At 45.5% G+C, this 7,786-nt stretch overlaps 1 non-coding gene across 1 annotated transcript; it reads right to left on the minus strand.

Annotated features, from left to right (window-relative positions):
- Positions 1-2,113: 2,113 nt before the first annotated feature.
- Positions 2,114-2,418, minus strand: LOC147956906 (signal recognition particle RNA). The gene has a single exon (XR_015612439.1).
- Between the last annotated feature and the right edge of the window lie 5,368 nt (positions 2,419-7,786).

Genomic DNA, 7,786 nt, shown 5'->3' on the forward strand with positions numbered 1-7,786 from the left:
AAAAAAAAAAAGAGGAGATTCTTACTACATGTAAAGCTGCCTTCACATATTTGACTGGTGCATCGACAAGTATGAAGCCATCGACAAGTCTTACGAAGGATGCATCATTGAGTTCAAATGATGAAACATCTGACGACGAGACCGAATCGGATGGTAAACAGTCTGGTAGTGATCAGAATGAGGACCAAAAAGATTCAAGACAAGAGCAAACAACGAAAAGTAAGAACGAATCAGACAAGGGAAAGTAGTGGCTGCACCCACCTTTGGTGCACCCACGAAATGAACAGTAAATTCGAAAGAAATAGTAAAAAGATAAAAAAAAATCTGAAACTTGGTGGATGTGATTATGAGCTAATGTTTTAGGTGCTTGCAAAGTTTGGTCACCAAAAAACATCAAATGATTTCCATACAAAACGAAATACAAATGATGTTGTGCACCCACGTTACTGTTCACATGTTTTCAGCACAAACTTTGTTTTTTTTGTACAGATTTCCTCGGATGTTATTTCGCCACCAAATTTTGCAAGCGCCTAAAACATTTGCACATAATCACATCCACCAAGTTTCAGAATTTTTTGAAATGTTTTGCTAAGTTTTTTATCATGGGTGCACCGGGAGTGCAATGTGCGTGGGTGTAGAACAACCACACTCATCAGACAATCATCCATGCATGAAGCGCACACCGTGTGATGTGCAGAAAGAGGAGCAACTTTCTCAAAAACCGATAAAAACAGTTACACATGGGGAGCAGTTTACAACGAATTCTAATATGTACAGAGTCAGTCTCAGTCACATTCACTTGTGATCCAGAACTTGGTCGCGGCCGGATGAGGCTCGAGGGCATGAAGCGCGTCTTCTAGATAACCGGCAACTACAAGTTCCACCCCGAAAACGGCGGTATCGGTGGTGGAGAACATTAGCTACCAGGACATGGTGGCCACCGGCATGTGGAAGGAGGCGGTGAGGATGCAGAGCATCCCGGGCACGCCCTTCACGGGGTTCTGCATGGCCAACGTCACCGCCAAGATGACCAAGGAGAGGAAGGTGTCGTGGAAGTGCGCCGATGTCGAGGGCGTGTCGGCCGGCGTCACCCCAGCGCCCCGCAGGGCAGCCATGCCGGCTCCTGCCCATTCCCCACCGACACACTCGCCGTCGACCAGATCACCATGCAGCAGTGCTCTTACTCCATCGCACCTGCTACATCAGTGGCTGGGACAGAGTACTATCCAGCTTTTTGCTGCATCAAATGATGAGGCTATTGGATCCCTAAGCGAGAACTGTAACTATAAGTAGCGTGTTGTCGAGTGGCTTACTGTTTCAATGCATAGAGAGTTGTTGTGAGTAACGTTAGAAGTAAAAGTTGTTTGTGAGCAACTTACTGTTTCAATGCATACAGAGTCACAAATTCAGAATTGTCACTTTGTTGTTCATCAGTGTTTATCCTAGGCTTGCAAGGCAGACTGTCAAACCGCTGCTTTGTTGCCATATTATTGGATAGAAAAAATGCAAAGCTTTGTTGCCATATTATTGGATAGAAAAAAAATGCAAAGCACAGTTTATATTGAAGACTCAAAAGAGCAAGCAAATGGACCTCTTATGTGCAACACAAAAAGAATAATACTCACAAATTATATTCAAGAGTCAAAAGAGTAAGCAAATAAGCGTCTTATGTTCACCCAAAAACATACTCGCCATTTATATTCAGAGTCACAATTTCTACTGAAGAGTAAACAATGTAAGCAAATAAACCTCCTGTGTTCAGGAAAAAAAGGAATACTCGTAATTTATATTCGAGAACACAATTTATATTGAAGAGTCAAAATTGCATTCAATTAAAATTTTAATGTAAACCTCTTACATGCAGCACAAAAAATGGAGTGAGCAAATAAACCTCTTACATGCAGCACAAAAAATGGAAATACTCTTCGTTTACTTTCCAGAGCCAAAAAAGTAAGCAAAAAATATATTTATACACAGAAAAGTGTGAAAATTCCAGAGCCAAAAGAGTAAGCAAAAAAATACATTTATACACAGAATAAAGAAAAAAGTGAAAATACATTTATACATAGAATAAAGAAAAAAGTGAAAATACATTTATACACTGAATAAAGAAAAAAATGATGGTTCGCTGGAGTAGGCTATACGAGGCCCAAGCGGCCTAGGAGTGCAGCGGCCCGTTATCCTTCCACCGTTGGAAGCGGGCAGTTGTCGCTGCTCTGTGAAGGCAGCCTCACACGGTGCCTGCCACATTATGGACCGTGAGGCCCAATTTTCGCATAGGCCCCAAGCTGTCCACTACTCAACTTGGAACGGGCGGGCCAACAGTAGCACACCTAGACCAGGCTTGTAGCGCTACAACACGTCCACACCACCTTAATGCCCCCACTTGGGTTACAAGCTCTCGCAACTGAGCTCGGCGAGAGAAGAGAGTGGTGATGGGTATTTAAGCTGGTTGAACGCCTCCTGGGCTGGCGAGGTGGGATTAAAATAAGTGGAGTGTTGTGCTTAGCTAGGGAATGAGGCGGAGCGTTGTGGACTGATAGAAGATTTTAGCGTGGGCTTCTGTGGCTTCGGCCTTTGTCCTTTTGGGCTCATGGACGTGTCCATGCGGACATGGTTTGGGCAGCCATTCGCTGGTTTTGCAACGAGTGCTAATTAGCACAGAGAACTTACTTAGCAGAAGTGGAAACAATATAAATTGCCGCATGTTTAAAGCTCGACAGCTGGGTCCTCCTTTCCATCCGTTTCTTCTCTGCCTTGTTGATTAGTCTTCTCTTCTTTTCCAACCCTCTCCAAACAGATCAAACAAGCAAAAAAGAAAAGAAAAAGAAGAGATTCTTACTGCATGTAAAGCTGCCTCCACAGATTTGATTGGTGCATCATCAAGCACACACCATCAGATGCCGGTATGAAGCCATCGACGAGTCTTATGAACGCGGCATCGGCAAGTTCAAATGATGAAACATCTGAACCGCGCTCCGCCTTTCACCCTTGTGAACTCCAACAATATCGCCGGCGCAAACTCTCTCGCCCATGCTGGTGAAGGATATGTTTGTCTCTGTGAGCTGCCTTGGTTGCTTGCATGCACTTATGCTTAATGTCTGCTACCTGGGTGGTCTATTTATAAGGCTTCAGAGAGTTCTATCCGGATCCAAGACATGACAGATAGATTGTTGCTCCTTTGCCATCGACTGTATTTGGATGATGTTCATTTTTTTAATGTAGCCTTCTATGTAGACTGTAGTGTCTGTCTGTTGGTATGGGAAACTTCTGTTGATGTGTGCTGTTCCATTCTTAATTTGGGGCTGTTTATCCATGTGTTATCTGCAAATCTTTGACTCTTGAACAGACACTGTATGCACCTGTCAGGACAACTGATTTGCCAATTTTGGACACACGTGGTATCTAGTACGTATCATGTATATGTGCATAGCAGAGAATGGTTGCCAACCTGTGATGTCCCCAGATCCAGAGTATTAGTTTGTCCATGAAGAAGCATATGTGATTATGCTTGTTAACTGTGTGATTATGTTGTCTCATGCTCGCTGCTAATCATTTGTGTTAATTGTCCTGTCTGATGATGTAGCTGCTGCAGTCTGGTGGTTGGCCTTGACCGGTCTTGGTTCAACACATGTGTTAGACACAGATTCTTGGCCATCCTTTTGTTAATAAATTAATCCATGGCCGTCTCCTGTAATTGCTCATAAGCCTCTGCATTTTTCTTGAGATGGCAATTTTATGCTAATCATTTGCATTCCATAAGCCAAGAAAGCAAAGTCCGAGTGTGATTAAACAAGACATTACGATAAAAGCTGGGACAAAGTAGATCAATTATGTAGTACCCAGCTTCTTGTTTGTACGAAGTGATATGGCTATTGGATCTCTAAGTGAGAACCGATTGGCTGTCTTGGTAACTTCGAAAATCAAATTGTTTTGCGTAGCTTGCAATTTCAATGTTTACAAACTTACAAATTCAGAAATGTTATTTTGATAGTCCGAAAAGAACCATAATGGCAATTTGTAGTCAATAGATAAAGAAACGGAAAAAAATAAAAATAAAATGATGGTCCGCTAGAGTAGGTTGTGAGGCCCAAGTGGCCTACTCGACCTCGGTACCATCTCCTTGATAATCCAAAAAGAACCATAATGGCAATTTGTAGTCAACAGTCATAAGAAAAGGAAAGAAAATGATGGTTCGCTGGAGTAGCCTACTCGACCTCGCACCATCTCCTTGATAGTCCCAAAATAACTATAATGGCTGAGGGAGTCCTGGATTAGGGGGTCTGCGGACAGCCGGACTATATCCTTTGGCTGGACTGTTAGACTATGAAGATACAAGATTGAAGACTTCGTCTCATGTCCGGATGGGACTCTACTTAGCGTGGAAGGCAAGCTAGGCAATACGGATATGTATATCTCCTTCTTTGTAACCGACCTTGTGTAGCCCTAGCCCTTTCCGGTGTCTATATAAACCGGAGGGTTTTAGTCCGTAGGACAACATACAATCATACCATAGGCTAGCTTCTAGGGTTTAGCCTCTTCGATCTCGTGGTAGATCAACTCTTGTAATACTCCACTAGTAGAAAACAGGGCTATGGTCCAGGCCGGCTCAGCCCATTAGTCCCGGTTCAGTGTAGAACCGGGACCAATGTGGGCATTGGTCCCGGTTCGTGAGCCCAGGGGGCCGGCCGGGCCACGTGGGCCATTGGTCCCGATTCGTCTGGACCTTTTGGTCCCAGTTGGTGGGACGAACCGGGACCAATGGGCCTCGCTCCTGGCCCACCACCATTGGTCCCGGTTGGTGGCATGAACCGGGACTAAAGGCCCCTTTAGTCCCGGTTCATGCCACCAACCGGGACCAATGAGGTGCCTATATATACCCCCTCACGCAAGAGCAGAGCACAGTGCTCTGTTTTTTCTGGCCGAGGGGGAGAGGGCTTTGTGGTGCTCTAGCTCACCTCCTATGCACATGAGGTGTTCGATGGAATGCCCGAGCCACACTACTTAAGCTCAATGTATGGTTTAATTAATTAGATGCTCTGGAGAGCTATATATATGTTGTTAGATGAGAACTATGTATGCACTTTGGTTTTAATGTGATGATGAACTTCTATTAATTTGGACACTTAATTATATATAATGCACGCAGATGAACCGGCAATGGATGTACGGTGACAGACACACCCGCGAGTACATTAAGGGCGTGCATGAGTTTCTCGATGCGGCTGAGGCAAACAAGCAGAATGGTTTTATGTGTTGTCCATGCACTGAATGTGGGAATACGAGGTCTTACTCTAACCGGAAAATCCTTCACTCCCACCTGCTTTACAAGGGTTTCATGCCACACTATAATGTTTGGACGAGGCACGGAGAAATAGGGGTTATGATGGAAGACGGCGAAGAAGAAGAGTACGATGACAACTATGTGCCCCCTGAATACGGTGATGCTGCAACGGGGGGAGCTGGTGAAGATCAAGAGGAACCAGACGATGTGCCCAATGATGCTGCCACGGGTGAAGCTGCTGAAGATCAAGAGGAACCAGACGATGTGCCCGATGATGATGATCTCCGCCGGGTCATTGTTGATGCAAGGACGCAATGCATTAGTCAAAAGGAGAAGCTGAAGTTCGAACGCATGTTAGAGGATCACAAAAAAGGGTTATACCCCAATTGCGAAGATGGCAACACAAAGCTCGGTACCGTACTGGAATTGCTGCAGTGGAAGGCAGAGAATGCTGTGGCTGACAAAGGATTTGAGAAGCTACTGAAAATATTGAAGAAGAAGCTTCCAAAGGATAACGAATTGCCCGACAGTACATACGCAGCAAAGAAGGTCGTATGCCCTCTAGGATTGGAGGTGGAGAAGATACATGCATGCCCTAATGACTGCATCCTCTACCGCGGTGCATACAAGGATCTGAACGCATGCCCGGTATGCGGTGCGTTGCGGTATAAGATCAGACGTGATGACCCTGGTGATGTTGACGGCGAGCCCCTCAGGAAGAGGGTTCCTGCGAAGGTGATGTGGTATGCTCCTATAATACCACGGTTGAAACGTCTGTTCAGAAACGAAGAGCATGCCAAGTTGATGCGATGGCACAGTGAGAACCGAAAGAAAGATGGGAAGTTGAGAGCACCCGCTGACGGGTCGCAGTGGAGAAAAATCGAGAGAAAGTACTGGGATGAGTTTGCAAAGGACCCAAGGAATGTATGGTTTGCTTTAAGCGCGGATGGCATTAATCCTTTCGGGGATCAGAGCAGCAATCACAGCACCTGGCCCGTGACTCTATGTATGTATAACCTTCCTCCTTGGATGTGCATGAAGCGGAAGTTCATTATGATGCCAGTTCTCATCCAAGGCCCTAAGCAACCCGGCAACGAAATTGATGTGTACCTAAGGCCATTAGTTGAAGAACTTTTACAGCTGTGGAATGGAAACGGTGTACGTACGTGGGATGAGCACAGACAGGAGGAATTTAACCTTAAGGCGTTGCTGTTCGTGACCATCAATGATTGGCCCGCTCTCAGTAACCTTTCAGGACAGACAAACAAAGGATACCACGCATGCACGCACTGTTTAGATGACACTGAAAGTATATACCTGGACAAATGCAGGAAGAATGTGTACCTGGGCCATCGTCGATTTCTTCCGACCAACCTTCAATGTCGAAAGAAAGGCAAGCATTTCAAAGGCGAGGCAGATCACCGGAAGAAGCCCGCCATGCGCACCGGTGATCACGTGCTTGCTATGGTCAATGATTTACACTACGTAATCTTTGGAAAGGGTCCCGGTGGACTAGCTGTTCCGAATGACGCTGAGGGACACGCACCCATGTGGAAGAAGAAATCTATATTTTGGGACCTACCCTACTGGAAAGACCTAGAGGTCCGCTCCTCAATCGACGTGATGCACGTGACGAAGAACCTTTGCGTGAACCTGCTAGGCTTCTTGGGCGTGTATGGGAAGACAAAAGATACACCTGAGGCACGAGAGGACCTGCAACGTTTGCACGAAAAAGACGGCATGCCTCCGAAGCAGTATAAAGGTCCTGCCAGCTACGCTCTTACGAAAGAAGAGAAATAAATCTTCTTTGAATGCCTGCTCAGTATGAAGGTCACGACTGGCTTCTCGTCGAATATAAAGGGAATAATAAATATGCCAAAGAAAAAGTTTCAGAACCTAAAGTCTCATGACTGCCACGTGATTATGACGCAACTGCTTCCGGTTGCATTGAGGGGGCTTCTACCGGAAAACGTCCGATTAGCCATTGTGAAGCTATGTGCATTCCTCAATGCAATCTCTCAGAAGGTGATCGATCCAGAAATCGTACCAAGGCTAAGGAGTGATGTGGCGCAATGTCTTGTCAGTTTCGAGCTGGTGTTCCCACCATCCTTCTTCAATATCATGACGCACGTCCTAGTTCATCTAGTCGACGAGATTGTCATCCTGGGGCCCGTATTTCTACACAATATGTTCCCCTTTGAGAGGTTCATGGGAGTTCTAAAGAAATATGTCCGTAACCGCACTAGGTTAGAAGGAAGCATCTCCATGGGCCATCAAACAGAGGATGTTATCGGGTTTTGTGTTGACTTCATTCCTGGCCTTAACAAGATAGGTCTCCCTAAATCGCGGTATGAGGGGAGACTGATTGGAAAAGGCACTCTTGGAAGAGACTCAATAATATGCAGGGACGGATATTCTTGGTCTCAAGCACACTACACAGTTCTACAGAACTCTACCTTGGTGACCCCGTATGTCGATGAACACAAGAACAGTCTGCGCTCC

The sequence above is a fragment of the Triticum urartu genome, chromosome 7A (assembly GCF_056163025.1).
Source record: "Triticum urartu cultivar PI428250 chromosome 7A, HENAU_Tu73, whole genome shotgun sequence".
In the NCBI taxonomy this organism is placed as follows: domain Eukaryota; kingdom Viridiplantae; phylum Streptophyta; class Magnoliopsida; order Poales; family Poaceae; genus Triticum; species Triticum urartu.